At 52.1% G+C, this 21,737-nt stretch overlaps 1 long non-coding RNA gene across 1 annotated transcript; it reads right to left on the minus strand.

The window, feature by feature from the left end:
• Nucleotides 1-711: 711 nt before the first annotated feature.
• Nucleotides 712-21,447, minus strand: LOC129135407 (uncharacterized). The gene is made up of 6 exons (XR_008537213.2): nt 21,273-21,447; nt 20,624-20,709; nt 11,566-11,817; nt 10,224-10,359; nt 3,266-3,917; nt 712-1,741 (listed from the first exon to the last, which is right to left on the minus strand). It is a non-coding gene; the product is annotated as an uncharacterized LOC129135407 (long non-coding RNA).
• Nucleotides 21,448-21,737: the final 290 nt, after the last annotated feature.

Below are 21,737 nucleotides of genomic sequence, written 5' to 3' on the forward strand. Positions count from 1 at the left end.
AGGATCACTTGAGGTCAGGCGTTCGAGACCAGCCTGGCCAACGTGGTGAACTCTCGTCTCTACTAAAAATACAAAAATTAGCAGGCATGATGGCACGTGCCTGTAATCCCAGCTACTCTGGAAGCTGAGGCAGGAGAATCGCTTGAACCCGGGAGGCGGAGGTTGCAGTGAGCTGAGATTGTGCCACTGCACTCCAGCCTGGGCAACAGAGCGAGACTCCTTCTCAAAAAAAAGAAAAAAGAAAGAAAGAAAAAATAAAGAAAGAAAAAGAAGATGGCCAGTAGACAAAACTAAATTGATTTTCTTTCTTTTCTTTTTAAGAGACAGGGTCTCGTTCTGTTACCCAGGCTTGAGGACAGTGGCATAATCACAGCTCCTGGGTTCAGCTTCCAGCTCCCGGCTTCAAGAGATTGTCCAACCTCAGCCTCCCAAAGCACTGAGATTACAGGTGTGAACCACCGTGCCCAGCCCCACCTGATTTTCTTTTATTTATTTATTTTAATTATTTTATTTTATTTTTTATTGGGGGGGTGGGTCTCACTATATTGCCCAGGCTGGTCTAGAACTCCCAAGCTCAAGTGATCCTCCCAACTCAGCCTCCCAAAGTGCTAGGATTACATGCGTGAGCCACCATGCACTGCCTGACTTTCTTTCTATCAGCAATAATGTATAGGAATAATTTGAACTTGAAATAAAAAAAAAATACCATTTACAATAGCACCCCCAAAATTGAATTTATTAAGTATAAATGTAAGACAATACATCTAAATATGCATTCAGAAAACCTTGGATCATGGTTGGGAAGAATAAAAAATATATAAATAAATGCAGATACTCCTTGTTTAGGAGCAGCAGTACACTCATTACTGTTAGCTTTACCACAAAGCTAAAGTAATGAAGAGAGTGATATTGGTGAAGGAATGGACAAATAGATGAACGGAATAGAATACAGAACCCAAAAGACCCAAATAAATACAGTCAACTGCTTTTGTCAAAGGGGCAAAAATATTCAATGGGGAAAGAAAAATCTGTTCCACAGATGGTGACAGAACAATCGGAAACCATAGGGAAAAAAATGAACGTAGATACAAACTTCATAGCTCACCCCTAAAAAATCACTCAAGATAGTCTGTAGACTTAAATTTTCAAATATAAAATTGTAAAAGTTATAGAAGAAAATCCATATGACTTTGGATTGGTGATGAGTCTTTAGATACAATATCAAAAGCCAGTTCATAAAATAAAAAAAGATAATGTGGACTTTATTAAAATTTAAAATGACTATTCTATGAAATATCCCGTTAAGAGAATCAAAAAACAAGCCACAGACTGAGAGAAAATATTTAAAAAACAAACTTGAAAAAGACTTGTGTGCAAAATATGCAAACAAATTCTAATAACAAAAAGAAAAACAACCCAATTAAAAGATAGACACCTCACCAAAAAAGATATACAGATGACATGCCCGGGTGCAGTGGCTCATGTCTGTAATCTCAGCACTTTGGGAAGAGGAGGCTGGCAATCACTTGAGGCCAGGAATTTGAGACCAGCCTGGCCAACATGGCAAAATTCTGTATCTACTAAAAATACAAAAATTAGCTGGGAGTGGTGGCTCACGCCTGTAATCCCAGCTACTTGGGAGGTGGAGGCAGGAGAATCACTTGAACCGGGGAGGCAGGGGTTGCAGAAAGTTGAGATCACGCCACTGCACTTCAGCCTGGGCGACAGACCAAGACGCCATCTTAAAAAAAAAAAATGGAGTTTTGCTGTCACAAGCCAACAAACTAACAGAAGCTGAAGAGAGGCCCGAAACGGATCCTTCCCTAGTGCCTTCAGAGGGAGCATGGCCCTGCTGAGACAGAGTAGAAATAGGACTCGGCCCACCCCCACTAACGTGTTCCATACATGCCCGCTGACCACCAGACCTTGCCGCACCACCCTCCAGGTGCTATACTCGCTGGCCAGACCTTGCCAACTGTATGAAATAAACTAAGATAAGCAGCATCTGGCCGTAAGTCTTACTCAAGGGAGTTGACTCTATCACCCACTTGTGCACGAGGCCAGGAGAATGACTGATCTTTACCCCTGGCCTCATTATAATACTAAAGTCCCCACCCAGGTATAGGCTTATCTGCTATTTTCTGATCATGCAACGTATGTGTTAGCACGATTCTTTACTGCATCTGAGTACCCTTCACTCCACCCTGTAGGTGTAACGACACTCACCTAACTCATAAATTATGCATGTCACCCTCCTTAAGACACCACAATGCACTCCCCTTGGTGAGCCAGCCAAGAATCCTTCCTCCTGGCCAACCTTTAGGGCATAAGACTTAATATGTCTCTCTTCTGCTCAACCTTTAGGGGCATAAGACTTAATAAAGCCTTGTCTGGGAAACTTGCTTGGCCTTGTATTAACTTCTGTTTCATGGGAGCCTAAGAACATGTAGTCAGGAATGCTGCCAACATCTTTATTTCCAACTTCTGGACTTCAGAACTGAGACAACAAATCTCTGTGGTTCTAAGCTACCCATTTTGTGGCACTTTGTTACGGCAGCCCTAGGAAACAAATGCAGGCACGTTCTGCTCCATCTGCCGCTCTCTCCAGACCACAGCTCTTCCTCAAACCCACCCCATGAGAGGCTGAGGACAGAAGCAGGACCCTTCACAGGCCACCATCACTGCTGGATGGTCATTTCCAGCACTGACTGGGAGCTCCAGCCTCATCTCTCAGTTTCTAGGAGCAAGTGGGAGGATGAGGACAAGGAGGAATGAGGGCTCTGGCCTCCCAGGAACTGTCCCTGAACCTCCACCCTGCTGTCCATGAAGCTGCCCCTGAGCCTCCACCCTGACCTCAGCCCAGTGCTGTCCCTGAGCCTCCACCCTGCTGTCCCCGGAGCTGCCCCTGAGGCTCCACCCTGCTGTCCCCGGGGCTGCCCCTGAGCCTCCACCCTGCTGTCCCCGGAGCTGCCCCTGAGGCTCCACCCTGCTGTCCCCGGGGCTGCCCCTGAGCCTCCACCCTGCTGTCCCCGGAGCTGCCCCTGAGGCTCCACCCTGCTGTCCCCGAAACTGTCATTGAGCATCCACCGGGCTGTCCCTAGAACCCAGAAAGCCTAGGGCTGGCCAAACCTCACCCCTCACTCCTCCTCTGGCCCCTCTTCCCAGCCATCAGCACTTTGGAACAGCCATGAAGCCCCTTTTAATCTCTAGAAAGGTGCCTCAGGAAGGCACAGAGAGGTCACACCAGGTGGTCATGGTGCCTTACCTGTGTCCACTGGGCCCAGGCTGGCCCTTTAAGGGGATGATGGTGGAACAGCTGAGAGACCACACCCCTCTTCTCAGAGAGGCCAGGGATAAAGAAAAGGGACAGCGGAAGGAAGAACCTGTGGGCAGATGCTGAGGGTAGAGGCTGCTCCCCACAGGCACTGAGCAGAGGGATCCTTCCTCCCTGAAGCTGCCCCTGAGCCTCCATCCAGACAGGACCTCCAACCACTGCTAGGGGCCCATTCTCAGGAGGTTCAGTCCCAGACAAGGGCTCTGGAGACTTAAGTCCATTTTCCCAAAATGGACATGATTCATCTGGCAAGTCAGGGACCTAGAACATCCAGGACCGAGCCTTGCTAAGGACGGAAGGGAGTAACATGCACCGGTGGGGGACGTGGGGGCCCAGTCCTCCTGTGGCAGATAGGCAAGGGGCTGTGCCCTCCACTCCGTACACCCTGCTGGCAGCACATGCTCTGAGCTCAGGTCCCAGTGCCTTCCTGCTCCTCCTCCAGGCCCACAGATTTCCAAGGACCCGCTGGGCCACAGGTGAACAGTGCAGTGGCCTCCTGGACGCAGGGCTCCAAGGCTCCTCGTCGGGTGCCAGCACAGTCCTGGCTCAGCAGCACACCAGCCCTGTGGGCCCCCATCCGAGTCTGGAACAGAGTGCAGGAGGAGGGAAGGGCTCAGGTAGCATGTTCAGAACTCATCCTGGGAGCAGCTGCCTCCTTTCTGGCAAGCCCAGCATCCCTCCTCCTCCAGGAAGCCCTCCTGAGGTCCACACCCAGAGGCCAAGCAGCACCTGTGTCTTGGACATTCTGTCTTTCCTCCATGTGCCAGCCCATCCTCATCATGGGACCCTGAGTCCCTTCAGGCTCCTCACCACTCCGCCAGCACAGGGCCTGGTGCTCACGGCAGCCTGAACCAAGGTACAGATGGTGATATCTGCCCAGGACAGAGCCAACTCCTGACAGCATGTGCCTCAAGGCCTTTCAGCAGCTACAGAGACTGGGCATTCCCAACACACACACACACACACACACACAAACATACACAGACACATAAACACACACACAGACACACACAAACACACACACACAGACATACACACACAAACACACACAGACAGACACAAACACACACAGACACATACACACACACAGGCACACACAGACACACACACAGACATACCACAAACACAAACACACACACAGACACACACACACATAAACACAGACACACACACACACACACACACAGACATACACACACAAACACACACAGACACAAACACACACACACAGACATACACACACAAACACACACAGACACACACAAACACACACACATAAACACACACAGACATACACACACACAAACACAGACATACACACACACACAAACACACACACACAAGTCGCTGTCAGGACTGGTGACTTTCAAAGCACTGGGCTAAGGCGAGCAGACCTGGATCCTTCTGTGGGGCCACAGGCGGCCCCCGCCTCCAAAAGGAAGCTGTTCCCTTGGTAAGACCAGGAACCTCCATCCCATGCACAACACACAACACACCCTCCGTCACTGCACTGCTCCCTGGAGACAAACCTACGGCACCAGATCCCCACCCGCGGGTCTAAATAACCCCTGGCAGGTGCCCTGATTCTCTAGGGAAGGGCTGGTGCCTGCAACAGGATGACAGTCCAGGGGACAGTTGTGATCTGTGTCCTGCTCAGCCTTGTACTCGGCTGCCCAGGCTCGTGATGGTCACACCTACCACCTCGGGGAAACGGGGAGACTCTGTGAAGAGCCAGGTGCCCGGTTTATGGTTCAAATTGAACATTTGGACAAAAATCTTGAAAACTAGGCTCCTCATTGAGAGAAAAAAGGATTTTTCTGCATAGTAAGTTGGAGCCGCGGTGTGGAAGGGACATCCTTGCTGCACAGGGCCCAGGGATGCCCTAGGGCACAGGGAGGGAAGATCCTGGAGAAGAGGGGTCAGCTTGGCCCAGACCCCAGGGAGGGGCCCTCACTGCTTCTTGTCCTTTGCCCAAAGTGAGGAGTCTGAGGGGAAAAACCAGAGACCATTCAATGGAGCTCTCCCTCTCCCCCTCCTCCCACCCAGGGGGCAAGAACCGCCAGCCCAGCAGGGAGGGGAGGGGCTGATGCAACCCCCAAGTTGATCACTGGTTCCTGGGCTGTGGGGGCCCAACAGGGCCACCGAGGGGGAAGTGAAGAGCCCACTCCTCAGCTGTGGTGCCAGCCTGCGATCCGTAGGGACCAGGGGACAGGGCAGAGCAGGAGCCCAGAGGCAGTGAGAGCCCCAAGGGCAGCACACACACCACAGACCCTTCCCCACGGCCACAGGACAGACAGCTTCGCAGAAGGAGGCGGTGAGGCACATGGTGGGTGCAGACAGCCGCAAACCAGAGGGGACAGAGATAAGTCATGAGAAATTTACATTTTTCCATCAACAGTGGAACTGGAGACATGAGAACAAAAAGAAATCAGTAATGGAGAATAAAGCTAGTTTTTCCCCACTGGAGACACAGCGTATAAATTGAAATACACTGAATATACAAAAAAGGCTCCAAGCACTGACAAGTTTCCCATACTGGCCGCCAACCCTCCTGAAAGCCAACATCTCCGGCAGGCCAGAGCTCTGGGCAACACCTGCCCCCGACGCCCTGCCGTGGTCTCTGCACACACCTGGAAGTTCCCATTGTGCACACTGTAGAGGGGCTGGAAGAACACCGCTGGAGAGGGCACATTCTAGTAGAAGGTTCTCTTCATCCTGAGGCCAGGAGAGGCCAGTCAGAGGCCTATGGGGACCCAGGTGGCCTGAGGTCACTGCAGAGGCTGAGCTTCCTTCCATCAGCAGGAGGTCTGCCCACCTCGTCCCTGCCACTGCCTCTCTCCCATCTCATCACATCCCAACCCACTCTCAGGGCAGGACCCAACAGGGCCTCCTTGCCTAACAGCCGCATAGAACTGACTTATACTGAGGCGCGGGTCCTTTACAGCATGAGCTGCGATGGCGGGTTCAGAACGGGGAGTTGTCAGCTAGATCCTCAGCCCGCAGAGGGAGCCGCACCTCCAGGAACTCTGTGTCTGCCATCAGCACGTCTGTGGCTCCCACCCCACCCAGTGTCTCCCTGAGCACCTGACTTGCTGCCAAGGATCCAGTGACCCTCCCACAAGGATGTCACCTGGGGCTCCAACCCAACAGGTGCAAATAGACCTCGCCAACCTCCCCGCAAGGCTGTGCCCCATTTCCCCACCTCAGGGGTCACCACTCATATCTCATCCAGCCACACGTCCCCTCTATTTCTCCCCCTAAGACCCTGCAATTCCCTCCACCTTGCTCTATCTCCACTTCTTTCACTGGCTCACGCCAAATCACCTCCCTGTGGGCACCCCACTGGCCCCCAGCAGGTCCCCCATGTCCCCTTTTCCCAGCAATCCATTCCTCAAAACATAAACTAGGTCGTGTTACACAGTTTCACACTTTCCTTTGCTCCAAGGAGAAGCCAAGCACCCTCCCGCTTAGCCCCACCCAACACCCCTCTCCCCACACCCTCTTCCTCACATCCGCGGCCTGACATGGCCCCTGCACTCCCTCTTGTAACCTGACATGTGGTGCATGAGGCGTGATGGTTTATTTAAGGAGGGTCCTTGTCCATCTTGTTCTCTAAGGCATCAGCCAGGGTGAGAAGAGGGTCCTGTGCACACCAGATGCCCCAACTGACCTTTCATATAACGTGTGAACAAAAGAACAAACCAAGCTCCTCCAGAGGCAGGAGACTAGGACCCCGGGCTCTTGATCTCAGTGACTCTGGGTCTGGTCGGGACCAAGCTGCCCTTATCTTCAGCCTCTGCCTCAGACCCCCCTTCCCTTCTCTCCCCTGGCAACTTGACAACTCTCTACTGGCCCAGAGTGGAGACTTGAAAAGCCCACCCCATCCAGGACGAGGCAGTGGAGAGGGGAGGGGAGGAACCAGACAAGGCTGGCCCTTGACGCCCACCCACCACACACTCACACCTGCACACAGACACACATCTGCACACATACTCACCCACCACACACTCACACCTGCACACAGTCACACATCTGCACACATACACTCACCCACCACACACTCACACATGCACACACACATCTGCACACATACACTAACATGTACACTCTTACCCACTCACACATGCACACAGTCACACATCTGCACACATACACTCACCCACCACACACTCACACCTGCACACAGACACACATCTGCACACATACACTCACCCACCACACACTCACACCTGCACACAGTCACACATCTGCACACATACACTCACCCACCACACACTCACACATGCACACACACATCTGCACACATACACTAACATGTACACTCTTACCCACTCACACATGCACAGTCACACATCTGCACACATACACTCACCCACCACACACTCACACCTGCACACAGACACACATCTGCACACATACACTCACCCAGCACACACTCACACCTGCACACAGTCACACATCTGCACACATACTCACCCACCACACACTCACACATGCACACAGACACACATCTGCACACATACACTAACGTACACTCTTACCCACTCACACCTGCACAGTCACACATCTGCACACACTCACCCACCACACACTCACACCTGCACACAGTCACACATCTGCACACATACACTCACCCACCACACACTCACACCTGCACACAGTCACACATCTGCACACATACTCACCCACCACACACACACACCTGCACAGTCACACATCTGCACACATACACTCACCCACCACACACTCACACATGCACACACACATCTGCACACATACACTAACATGTACACTCTTACCCACTCACACATGCACACAGTCACACATCTGCACACATACACTCACCCACCACACACTCACACCTGCACAGTCACACATCTGCACACATACACTCACCCACCACACACACATGCACACAGACACACATCTGCACACATACACTAACATGTACACTCTTACCCACTCACACATGCACACAGTCACACATCTGCACATACACTCACCCACCACACTCACACCTGCACAGTCACACATGCACACATACACTCACCCACCACACACTCACACCTGCAGTCACACATGCACACAGTCACACATGCACACACTCACACCTGCACACAGTCACACATCTGCACACATACACTCACCCACCACACACTCACACCTGCACACAGTCACACATGCACACATACACTCACCCACCACACACACCTGCACACAGTCACACATGCACACAGTCACATATGCACACACTCACACCTGCACACAGTCACACATCTGCACACATACACTAACATGTACACTCTTACCCGCTCACACATGTACACACACACACACACACATCAGCTACCTACCTGGGCGACAGCTTGAACAGGAGGTAGGTCGGGCCAGTCAGCAGGAGAAAGATGGACACAGCAACAAAGGTGTTGCCTGGCCACCCCCAGGGTGGGATCAGAGGGTCCGTGGGCAGGAAGGGCCCAGGGCTGTGAGCAGCGTCAGTGCCAGGAGGCTCCCCACAAACCTACCTGGCAAAAGTGCACCCTTTAGTGCCCTGGGCCAAAGTGGAAGGTTTGTGATGAGCCTTGGAGGTTCGTGTCACCTGCTGAAGGACCTTGTGATGGGCCTTGGAGGTTTGTGTCACCTGCTGAAGGACCTTGTGTGAACCACACTCCTGGGCCTCACTCTTCCCATCTGCCACACGGTGGGTCATAAGGTCCCTGGGCCATCTCAGCACTGCAGTGTGCAAGGGTCAGTCCAGCCCCCATTAAGGACACTGAGGTCATGTCCAGCCTCCAGGCAGGAGCCCAGCCCTAGTGTGCAGCCCCGCCACCCTCACTCCTAACAGGAGCCACTAACTACAGGTTCCCAGGAAGCCCCAGAGTTGGCAAGTGTTTGTGTCCTCCCTACAGACCTCAGACCTTCAGAGGAAGGGGGTCAACTGGGACATGGCTGCCTCAGGGAGGGGCTTCCAGGAGGCTGAAAGGGTGTGGGGGACACCCAGCCCAGACTCTGGAAGTGTGGCAGCCATAGCCGCGCCCACCTTGTCTCTGGGGAGCCTGGAAGCACACGGGCTGGCTCCCCTCGCTCCTCCTGTGCCCCGTCATCCCCCAGCATGGCCGTCTGGACACGCAGCCCGGCCTCAAGGATAAAGCCAGGGTCCAGCTCAAAGGCTCCAAGTATGAGCCAGGTCACCCCGACAATGTGATCCCTGTGCTGGGCCCGCTGTGGGGGTGGCGACAGTTGGCAGGTGCTGAAGGTGGGGCTGGGTCCCTCAGCCCTTGAGGATACACACACGCACACGCTCACATAACACACACATGAACGCACCTGTGTTCACACAGGCACACTCGCCATGTTCACGTGCACACACACAGAGAGAAGGCACACTCACACACAGATACAGCGTTTGCCCACAAATACACATATGCACACACAGGCAAACCTGTCTACAGGTGCACTTTCACACTCATCACACCTGCATGCACACTCATATACACGAGTATGTGCACAGAAGCAACTCACCACACTCATACACGTACACAGAGGCATGCCGATGTGCACACTCACACATACAAACACAAGGCGCAGACACACTCATATGTACACTTACAAACACAAACATGGGCACACTTGTAAGTGCACATAAACACATGCACACTTACCACACTTATGTGCACACAGAGACACAGGCACACTCACCCTACTCACATACACACACATGAAGCACACACATGTAAATGTCAGCATGTGTGCACACACACACCTGGCTCCAGTTCCTCCCCTCCTCATCACTCCAAGTTGATCTCGCCTTATTTAGAGTAGGGAGTCTGCCCTGGACTGCTGCTCCCAGGATTGAGGCCCCCAGGAGAAAAGCCAGCCAAAGTGTTACCTCCCAGGCCTCTTCCTGCCTCTTGAAGGCCAGCTCATAGCTGAGAAGTGTGTTCATTGACTCCAAGGCAGGACTGAGGCTCCAGGTCAGGATGCAGTGGCGAGCTGACGTGCTCTGCAAGTCAGAGTGGGTCCAGCTTCACAGGAACAGAGAGAATCCATGTAAGGCTGAAGCCCCATGGGTCTGGGTGTGTCAGTCAGCACACCCAAGACTGGGGATCTGAAAGATTCCCAAGGGGCATGGTCAAGACCCTCTCAGACCAGACACCTCACTGGGAGGCTGGTCCAGAAAAGCCCCAGGCGGGACAGGACAGCAGTGACTTCCTTTGGCCCCTGCAGTAACCACGTGGACCCTCCCTTCCCAGGGGCCAAGCCTGCCCCCAGCCCTGGATCTTACTTGGCAGGGACTGAGAACACTTACTGGGCCACAGGCGTCACAGGCTGCAGGGCCTTTCTCCCAGCCCCTAGGCAGCCAGGATGTTCTTGCCAAGGGGCCCTGCCCCAGGCCTATAGCTGCTGTTCACCGTGTCTCCAGGGCAGGTACTACAGGTCCACCAGGCTGACCTGATCCCTCCCGGACACGCAGTGGTAGAAAGTGATGATGAAATTGTCAGATGGCAGGAGTGCTCCCTTGGGCGGCAACACTACAGTGCACTCACTGCCCTGCCAGATGCACTTCTGTGTGCCACCAGCAGCCTGGTTGCTGGAAAGGGCATGTGTCAGCACCACGGGGCTGCTACACTATCCTGGTGCAGCTGCTGCAATCCTCACCCTCATCCCTGTCCAGGTGGGCATGGCCCTCCACCCTCACCTGATGAAGGGGAGCCCGGGGCTGGAGCCCTGACCCAGCTCTGGGGCAGTCCAGTGGCAATCAATCCTGAGAATGTTGTTGGTGAGGCAGGTGGAGGTTCCAGCCCTTGGCCCTGGAGACAGTGACGGCTGGGAGCCCACAGTGAGTGCTTCAGAAGAGAGCTGAGTTGAGGGGTTGGGGGGGATCCGACAGCTGACATCCTAGCAGGGCAGTCACCAGTGAATGACCCCAGAATCTGTCCAGGGAAGCACTGGGAGGCCTGGGAAGTGATGGGCTCTGACCCATGGTACATGGGCAAGTCAGAACCAGAGAGGTGTCAAGAGGGTGAAGGAAGGGTCGGTCCAGGGACCAGAGGTAGGGAGGTAAAGGAAGGGAGACTAGAGACAGAGGTCCAGGCTGACCCCTAGAGGACATGCCCCAGCACAGTTTGGGCCAAAACTTTCCCTAGGGGATCGACATCGGACAACCCAGTCCCCCAAACATACCCTAGTTCTCCACCCACCTCATACAGACACTAGTGCCCAGCCCTCACCTCGTCCATCCCCTGAGACAGAGACTCCCGAGCAGACACAGGTGCAGACGCAGGTGCAGGCCAGAAGCCAGGTGCCCATGTCTCGTCTCAGGGCCTCACTCTCCAAGGTCCAGCCTGCAAGGGGCTGGGCTGAGGGCCTGTGCGAGCCATCTCTCTCTGGAGGGGTGCTCCCCATGAATTGCTCCCCAGCAGAGTGCTCAGTGGATCTCCATCTGCACTCACACGGTGTCCTGTGAAAGACGCTGGGCACCACTGCCCAGGGTTTACTGATAAGGAACTGACACTCAGAAAGGCCGCTTGACCCTGCCAAAGACTCATGATTGCAGGCTGTAAGATGCACCCTCAAACTTAGATCCTGGACTCTGACTCAGCTAGATCTCCACGTCTGCCAAGAAGGCTCCTCTCTGGGACAGGCATCCTCTGCCAGCCCATCCCCTGTCCCTGGGCCCAGGCCCCATCCTGCGGGGGAGTCGGGATTGGGGGAACCACTCACTACCAACAACTACCACAGGTGCATTTTCTACTTTAATTCTCACAACAGCTCTGTAAGGGAGAAGCACTATCCCCGTTCACAGGCAAGGAGCTGAGTCCCAAGGAGGGAAGGAGGAGAAATCACTTGCCCAGGGTCACATAGACAACCTCTATGCATTTATTTATTTATTTATTTATTTATTTATTTATTTATTTATTTTTGAGACGGAGTCTCCCTCTGTCGCTCAGGCTGGAGTGCAGTGGTGTGATCTCGGCTCACTGCAACCTCCAACTCCTGGGTTCGAGCGATTCTCCTGCCTCAGCCTCCCAAGTAGCTGGGATTACAGGTGCCCGCTGCCACGCCCAGCTAATTTTTTTGTATTTTTAGTAGAGGCAGTTTCACCGTGTTGGCCAGGCTGGTCTCGAACTCCTGACCTCAAGTGATCCACCCACCTCGGCCTTCCAAAGTGCTGGGATTACAGGCATGAGCCACCGTGCCTGGCCTCTATGCATTCTCTCTCCCTTTTGTGTTCTTACATAAAGACCCATCCCAGGATCTGCCCCAGGAAGGTGGACAAAGGTGGCAGCAGGGTATCCATGCAACAGATGGCACTTCCTGAATTCTATCTGTTGCACCCCTGTTCGAAGGTACCTCCAAAGGAGAGCACCACCAGAAGGACGAAGATCCCCCCATGCTAGAGTGGAGGCCTGGGTCCCAGGATCTCTGGGGGAGCCAGAGGTTGGCTGGAGATGAGGCGCTGAGTGTCAGGAAGTTCTTGGGTGTGGGAAGGCTACTGATGCCCCATCACCCCATTTGCAGCTCCAGACGGTACACCCATAGCCCGTAGGCAGGAAGCAGGGCCAGCCTGGTTACCAAAGGCTGATTAGTGATAAGAAGAAGAAAAAAAACAGACATACGTGCCGGCTACAGGGTGCACACTCTTAAGGAACCTGCACACCCTCAACGGGCATCAGGCACTACTCTAACCCCACTCTGCCCCACTCCCGGTAGTGTATCCAGGTACCCATAGGACAGTCCCCTGTTAAGACTGATGATCAGTAATCCTCACCCTTTCTAGAATGGAGCGTGCAGCCTGGAACCACCAGCCACAGCATGAAACACCATGGCAAGTTCTCTGCAGCAGTGTCTGTCCCTTCTTGCAACAGTTACTGGAAAGGTAGGAATGGGGAAGACAGTCAGCCTGCTCTTAGGATATCTGAGGGCAGGGTTGGAGTGACCACAAGGACCTGGGGAAGCACGGGCACAACAGCCACAGCTGAGAGCTGACCCAGGCGCCAGAATGGACAACCGCTGCCCCAGCACTGGAGAAACACCCACATCTATGTAGAATCAGGCCAGGCCAGCCACAAGTTAACCCAGGAGCAGATGGCTTGAGAGCATGGAGTGGGGTGGCTTCAAGCTCAGCAGGCCTTGTTTCAAGACAGGGAGAGGGGATGGTAGGGCAGGACCCACATGTGACATCTGAGAGCTACAAAGGAGGAGGCCAGGACACCCCCTGGGGGAGCACTGGAAAGTTGGGTACAGCAACAAGGCAATATGGCCATCTGAGGGGAAGGGCTCTGCTTTTCCTCCACACTGAAAACTCACAGCTGTACCTGGTAAGCTGAGCAGGGCAGGGTTACCACCCTCCTACAGATGAAGAAACTGAGGCTCAGAGACCTGGGACCTGCCCAATATCTGGCTCCTGACACCTCTTCTCAGCACATTTCCACCAGCTTCTACACAAGCCTGTGAACTTCCCGAGGGGAGTGCCTGCGAGGCACCCTCAGCACATGCCCCAGCAGAAGGCACACAGTGCTTTACAAATGGGGTGGAGCTGCAGGCGGAGCTGCCTTCCCCATCCTTGACCACAGGGCCAGGCAGCCAGGGCAGGTGCACACACACCCCCACCCACATGCTCCCTGCTCCTGGATGTCACCAGGGAGGACTCACCACAGCTCAGACAACACCTGGTCACAGGACGGTTGTGAGAGCAGGAGGGGAAACCAGTGTCTGCCACCTGGGACAGAGCTGCCCCTGACATCCCTAGACCTGCTGGGGAGCCTGGCTGACATCACTGCCTGGCACAGCTTCTGCCACATTGGGTCTGTGGACATAGCCTTCAGTCCGTGGTCACTCTGGTCCCTTCTCAGAGCCGCACCTATTCCATGGCCTCAGCATCAAGGCCTGGCCCAGAAGGCACTGGGCCTCACGGCCTGCCTGCCCTGGTTCCCTGGGCCACTGCGAAGCTGTGGGCTGCTCTGCCGCTGGACCCCTGCCTCAGACCACAGGCTCTGCCACACCCACGGGAGGGTCTTCAGACAAGCTCAGCCCTTCCCCCTCCATTAGCTGGGCATGGTGGCCCACGCCTGTAGTCCCAGCTACTTGGGAGGCTGAGGTGGGAGGATCACCTGAGCCCGGCAGGTTTAGGTTGTGGTGAGCCGTTATCGCACCAGTGTACTCCAACCTGAGTGACAGTGAGACCCTGTCTCCAAAAAGAAAACCAACAACTGCAGCAAGAATATTACCAAAGTTGAGAAAACTAATGCAGCAAAACAGGAATCTACTAATATGTGTTAAAACTGGCAGTGGTAAAAGCATGTGTGGATCAGGAACAAGCTTAGGTGGACAAATGTATGAAGATTGTGAAATCATAAAGTGCTTAAAGTGTACGGTTTTTCACTGCATCATCATTATTATTATTATTTTTGAGACGGAGTCTCACTCTATCACCCAGGCTGGAGTCCAGTGGCATGGTTTTGGCTCACTGCAACCTCCACCTCCCGGATTCAAGCGATTCTCCTGCCTCAGTCTCCCAAGTAATGAAGGGGAATGCCCCTCCATACCTGTCGGTATTTCTTGCAAGATGGAGACAAGAGACTGAGAAAAGGAAATAAGACACAAAGACAAAGTATAGAGGAAGAAAAGTGGGCCCAGGGGACCGGCGCTCAGCAAGTGAGGACCTGCACCGGTGCTGGTCTCTGAGTTCCTCAGTATTTATTGATCACTATCTCTACTATCTTGGCAAGGGGGATGTGGCAGGACTATAGGGTAATGGTGGGGAGAGGGTCAGCAGGAAAACATGAGCAAAGGAATCTGTGTCATAAATAAGTTTAAGGAAAGGTGCTGTGCCTGGATGTGCACGTAGGCCAGGTTTATGTTTGACTTTACACAAACCTCTCGGTGCAGTAAAGAGCAGTATTGCTGCCAGCATGTCTCACCTCCAGCCACAGGGCGGTTTTCTCCTATCTCAGTAAATAGAATGTACAGTCGGGTTTTACACCGAGACATTCCATTCCCAGGGACGAGCAGGAGACAGATGCCTTCCTCTTATCTCAACTGCAAAGAGGCCTCCCTCTTTCACTAATCCTCCTCAGCACAGACCCTTTATGGGTGTCGGGCTGGGGGACGGTAAGGTCTTTCCCTTCCCACGAGGCCATATCTCAGGCTGTCTCAGTGGGGGGAAACCTGGACAATACCCAGGCTTTCTTGGGCAGAGGTCCCTGTGACTTTCTGCAGTGCACTGTGTCCCTGGTTAATGGAGAATGGAGACTGGCGATGACTTTTACCAAGCATACTGCCTGCAAACACATTGTTAACAAAGCACACCCTGCACGGCCCTAAATCCCCTAAACCTTGAGTCAATACAGCACATGTTTCTGTGGGCACAGGGATGGGGCTAAGGTTACAGATTACCAGCATCTCAAAGCAGAAGAATTTTTCTTAGTACAGATCAAAATGGAGTTTCTTATGTCTTCCTTTTTCTACATAGACAGAGTAACAGTCTGATCTCTCTTCCTTTCCCCCACAGAGTAGCTGGGATTACAAGCATGCACCACTATGCCCAGCTAATTTTTGTATTTTTAGTAGAGATGAGGTTTTTCCATGTTGGCCAGGCTAGTCTCGAACCTCTGACCTTAGGTGATCCACCCACCTTGGCCTCCCAAAGTGCTAGGATTACAGGTGTGAGCCACCACGCCTGCTTCTCTGTATTATTCATCAGCAAGAACTCTGTGGGAAATATCTGAATCCATTGTCAGTGGTGAATCTATTGACTCTTTCAGTGGTGTCAATGGTATACTTCATTTGCTCTCCTGCACGTAACCAGCATTCACAGATGCACATTTGCAATTGATTTCAATGACAGGGAACATTAACTTTGAACCCCGATTAAGCAAAATGGCATCCACTCTTCTCAGTAATAGACCCACATTACAAAAATTAAACTCAATTATTACATTTTGAATTTTGCCTATAATCACATTCTGAGGTTAAATTCAAAAAAATTAAGTATAAATTTTTTTAAAAATTGCCTATAAAAAACATATGGAAGTTGCCAGTCTGGGCAACATGGCAAAACCCTGTCTCTACCAAAAAAAAAAAAAAAATTAGCTGGGCATGGGGCGCACCTATAGTCCCAGCCACTAGGGAGGCTGAGATGGAAGGATCACTTGAGCCCAGGAGGTCCAGGCTGCAGTAAGCTGACATCATGCCACTACATTCCAGCCTGGGCAACAGAGTGAGACCCTGTCTCAAAGAAAATTAAAAAGTAAGTAATTATACTATTCACCCTCTGACCCTTAAGAAAACAGTTTGTAAACCCCTCAAACAGGTTATTATTATATCCACTTTATAGATGAGGAAATGAAGGCAGAGGTTCTGCAACTTGACCAGGGTTTCACAGCTAAGGTGCAGTCAGGGACGCTGGCTTCAGAGTACATGATGTGTACCGTGGGTCCATGCTGCCTTCCAACAACAAAACTGAACAGAAGAACTGTCACCTGAGGAAGTAAAACTAACAGCATAAGCAGAAGACGTTACAGATAATGCCCACGTGATAAAATCACATTTGGGAAACCAGAACAAACTATTCTGAACTAGAGCCAATTAGAGACAATAAGCTCAGGAACTGGTTAACATGTTCAAACAATACGAAAACAATCATATTAAATGTAAAGATTGGCCGGGGGCAGAGGCTCACACCTATAATCCCAGCACTTTGGGAGGCCAAGGTGGATGTATGACCTGAGGTCAGGAGTTTGAGACCAGCCTGACAAACAGGGAGAAACCCCATCTCTACTAGAAATACAAAATCAGTCAGGTGTGGTGGCGCATGCCTGTAATCCCAGCTACTCAGGAGGCTGAGGCAGGAGAATCGCTTGAACCTGGGAGGCAGAGGTTGCAGTGAGCCAAGATCATGCCACTGCACTCCAGCCTGGGCAACAGAGCAAAGCCCTGTCTCAAAAAAAAAAAAAAAAAAAAAAAAAAGATGTGGAGTGGGGAGTGGTGGCAGCTACTTAGAGGCCAAGGCAGTAGGATCACTTGAGCCCAGGTGTTTGAGGCCATCCTGGGCAACATAAACAAGACCCCATCTCTTTCAGAGAGAGAGAGAGAGATTGATTTAGAAAGCAATTAAGACTGGGGCCTTGACCAAGAATCAATTATCAATAACCTAGACTCAGCTAGTCTGAGGTGTCCTTTCTCTTCTGAGAGTTGAATGATTAACACAGAAAGTATAAAGTATAAAAACATAGTGCCGGGCGCGGTGGCTCATGCCTGTAATCCCAGCACTTTGGGAGGCCAAGGCAGGTGGATTATCTAAAGTCAGGTGATTCGAGACCAGCCTGGCTAACATGGTGAAACCCTGTTTCTACTAAAAAGACAAAAAATTAGCTGGGCATGGTGGCAGGCGCCTGTAGTCCCAGCTGCTTGGGAGGCTGAGGCAAGAGAATCACTTGAACCCAGGAGGCAGAGGTTGCAGTGAGCCGAGATCATGCCACTGCACTCCAACCTGGGCGGCAGAGCGAGACTGTGTCTCAAAAAAAAAAAAGAATAGAATCTTATACGTTTAATGCAACCCTAGGAAGCAATCAGGGAAGGTTCAAAAAATGAATAAGGGAATAAGAATAGGAGTAAAGAAATAAATTGAAATACCAGTGATGAGGATTTTCATAGCCTGTTCAAATCTAAGTATGTAGTCAATTTTGGGATCACTGTGATTTGGGGTTTGCTTTCTACCTAATAAGCTATTTAAAACACTGAGAAGGCAATATTAGAACTTTCATTTTAATGAAATATCCAGAATTTTGATTAAAATAAATACTAAATTAAGTTTACAAGCAACAGTTAAATATTTAGAGACATTTAACGTACTCAGTTTTGCGAACAGTACAAACATTTAAGAGCGTTGATTGAGGCTGAATGCGGTGGCTCACGCCTGTAATCCCAGCACTTTGGGAGGCTGAGACAGGTGGATCACGAGGTCAGATTGAGACCATCTTGGCTAACACAGTGAAACGCTGTCTCTACTAAAAATACAAAAAAATTAGCCAGAAGTGGTGGCGGGCGCCTGTAGTCACAGCTACTCGGGAGGCTGAGGCAGGAGAATGGCGTGAACCCATGAGGTGGAGCTTGCAGTGAGCAGAGATCGCACCACTGCGCTCCAGCCTGGGCGACAGAGTGAGACTCTGTCTCAAAATTAAAACAAATAGTGTTGATTGGGAGTAAGGGAATGTCAACTGCCAATAAATGTAGAAGATGAAAGAACAGGACTTTAAACAGCACATAGTTAGTTATGGGTCTCCGTCTCCTACCCAAACAGAAAAACTCCCTGACATTCATGACTTCATCCACTCTGACTAGCAGATAGGCCACATTTCCTGACACCCTGGCTCTTCACCTCAAAAGGTTTGTCTTTCCACCACACCAGCAAAGACCCTCAGGACACATGATTCACGCTGCCAGCTAAGCATCTACCCCAAGGGACAAGGTAAGCACACACTGAAGCAGCTGGGCCATCCTAGTCCTAATCCCTACAGCGGTGTCCACCCTGAGAATTGCAGCACTTGTAGAAGGTGATCATCAGCTCGTCTGCAGAGCAAGTCTGAAGCTGCATGAAGTAAGCACGAGGATGTTTGCATTTGAGACATGGCTCTAGCAATCAGAAAAATAAAGAAGTGACCCACATTAAAAAAAAATATTGCTCATGACTGTTAAAAGTAGGTATTACTATCTTTTCTTTTTTTTTTGAGACGGAATCTCCCATTGTTGCCTGGGCTGGAGAGCAGTGGCGCACTCTCAGCTCACTGCAACCACCACCTCCCAGGTTCAAGCAATTCTCCTAACCCAAACCCTAGCCCTAACACTACACAAACCCAAACCCGAACCCTAACCCTAAACCCTAACACTAACCCCTAAAGCTAACCCTAACCCTAACCCCTAAAACTAACCCTAACCCTAAACCCTAACCCCTAAAACTAACCCTAACCCTAACCCCAACCCTAACCCTAACTTCTTAATCAACCGTATTGACTAATGAAGTAAACATGAGTAGGCCAGTTGAGATGGCTTACATCTCTAATCTCAGCACTTTGGGAAACCAAGGCAGGCAGATCACCTGAGCTCAGGAGCTCGAGACCAGCTGGCCAACATGGTGAAACCTGGTCTCTACTAAAAATACAAACATTAGCCGGGCGTGGTGGCAGGCGCCTGTAATCCCAACTACTCAGTAGGCTGAGGCAGGATAATCACTTGAACCCAGGAGGTGGAGGTGGCAGTGAGCTGAGATCACACCACTGCACTCCAGCCTGGGCGACAGAGCCAGACTCCATCTCAAAAAAAAAAAAAAAAGCAAACATGAGTGTTTAAACCTGAAATTTTTTGCAACTGGTATATGTGTGATATACACACACATACACACACACAGGGCTGGAGAATATAGTAAGGTAATATTCTGTCCAGTAAACTCTTATGAAATTTCAATGATCAATTGTGCCCTCTGCCTTTCATTCTGCGTTGAGATTTTATTTTTCTTCACTGATTATCCCAAATATGGACTCTGCTTTTATGTATCTATTTCCTTGATTTATAAATTAAGGGTGATTCTCACATATGATCTACCAAACATTTTTTTTTTGGTCTAAAAAAATCACGTCAGAACATTTGTGTTGTTAGACATCATAACCCCTGTGACTTGAAGGATCTAGGTAGACAGAATCTTAAGAGTACTTGATAAGAGGGTGTTGGATGTGCATAGAGTTCCCAAGACCCCCGAGAGCCTGCTGTGTCCCTGCAGGTGGAGGCCGCAACGCAGGCAGCTGGGCGGGGCTGGGCGGGAGAGGGCAGCAGGTGGGAGCGCTCAGGGACTGGGGGCCAGGTCAGTTCTGCGACCCCTGTTCTGAGGCCAGTGGGAAACCATCGTTAAAGTTAAATAAGGAGAGTGATGGGATGAGACTTGTTTGTAAAGGAGAGTTTTGTCGCGATCACCCTGAGGTCTCTGTGGGGTGTGGGTGGGTCTGTGCTCCTCGGGGGAACTCGCAGCCTCCGGCAGTGCTCTGCACAGCGAGTTCTGCGAGTTCCCCCCTGGAGTGCGGCGTCTGCATCTGCCCAGGGGGAACCGCTGTGCAGACCCAGGCTGGGGGCAGCTCTGCTCTTCAACTCTGCGAAGGCTCCAGAAAAGGAAAACTGGACCCAGATGGAAAGAGACATTTTCCACCCAGCCGGGGTGGCTGCGAAGTGAAACGGGCCTGCGGACACGACCCTCAGGTAGAAACGTGGCCTCCTGCGCTGGGGTCACCTGGCGCTTACCTGGGAGGGGTCCCTGTTTGGGGTGAAAAACACTGGGGTGTTTTCTGTGAGATGCAGATCTGGCTCAGCAACAACCGCTGAGGAATCTGAGAGAAAAGAGAAAGAAAACTCCACACTACCGTTGCAAGTTTCCTGAAAGTATGGAATTATTGGGAAGTAAGCTACTTTTTAAAGCAACTGTGTCAATTCCACGTCCGTGAAGCAGATAAGACAACAAACTCCACTGTGGAGGCCGAGCCCGAGGCAGCTCCAGCTCAGCAGCAGCTGTGAGCAGCTGGAGGCTACGTTTGTTTTGATTATGTCCGTGTTGATTATTATGAGCGGGGACTGCGGGGCCGTGTGGTGAGCACGGGGTTTTATATTAACATTTTTGTATTGAGGCAGTGCATTAGCATCACAGGTGTTTGCTACCTGAGCACCGCGAGTGTCACATTCGTATTTCGGGAGGCATATCTGCATTAGGAACGCTCCATTTGTGTTCCGAGGCTGCGGTGTGGACCTCGCGCTGCGCCCGCCTCGCCTTGGGTGGGGAGAACCTCAGTGCACAGGATTCAGAGGGGCTTTTGGTTTCCGGTGTTCCACACCGACCCCGCTTACTGGTCTGTAACCCTCAGTAGTCAGGGCTGCAAACAGGGAGGATTTTACTCACCATGGCCTCGAGTTTTCCCAAAGCGAGGCGGTGCCCCCCCGGGTCTGTGCTGAGGAGAACGCGGGCTTCACCCTCGCTTCGGCCCGGTGTGGACGCCCTGCTGGCGGCCGGGGGCACTGCAGGGCCCTCTTGCTCACGGGGTCATGGCCTTGCGCCCCCTGCTGGCGGCCAGGGCACTGCAGGGCCCTCTTGCTCCCAGTGTAGTGGCAGCACGCACCCTGCTGGCGGCCGGGGGCACTGCAGGGCCCTCTTGCTCCCAGTGTAGTGGCGGCACGCACCCTGCTGGCGGCTGGAGACACTGCAGGGCCCTCTTGCTCACGGGGTCATGGCCTTGCGCCCCCTGCTGGCGGCCAGGGCACTGCAGGGCCCTCTTGCTCCCAGTGTAGTGGCAGCACGCACCCTGCTGGCGGCCGGGGGCACTGCAGGGCCCTCTTGCTCCCAGTGTAGTGGCGGCACGCACCCTGC

Source organism: Pan troglodytes, chromosome 11 (assembly GCF_028858775.2).
Source record: "Pan troglodytes isolate AG18354 chromosome 11, NHGRI_mPanTro3-v2.0_pri, whole genome shotgun sequence".
NCBI classification, from domain to species: Eukaryota; Metazoa; Chordata; class Mammalia; order Primates; family Hominidae; genus Pan; species Pan troglodytes.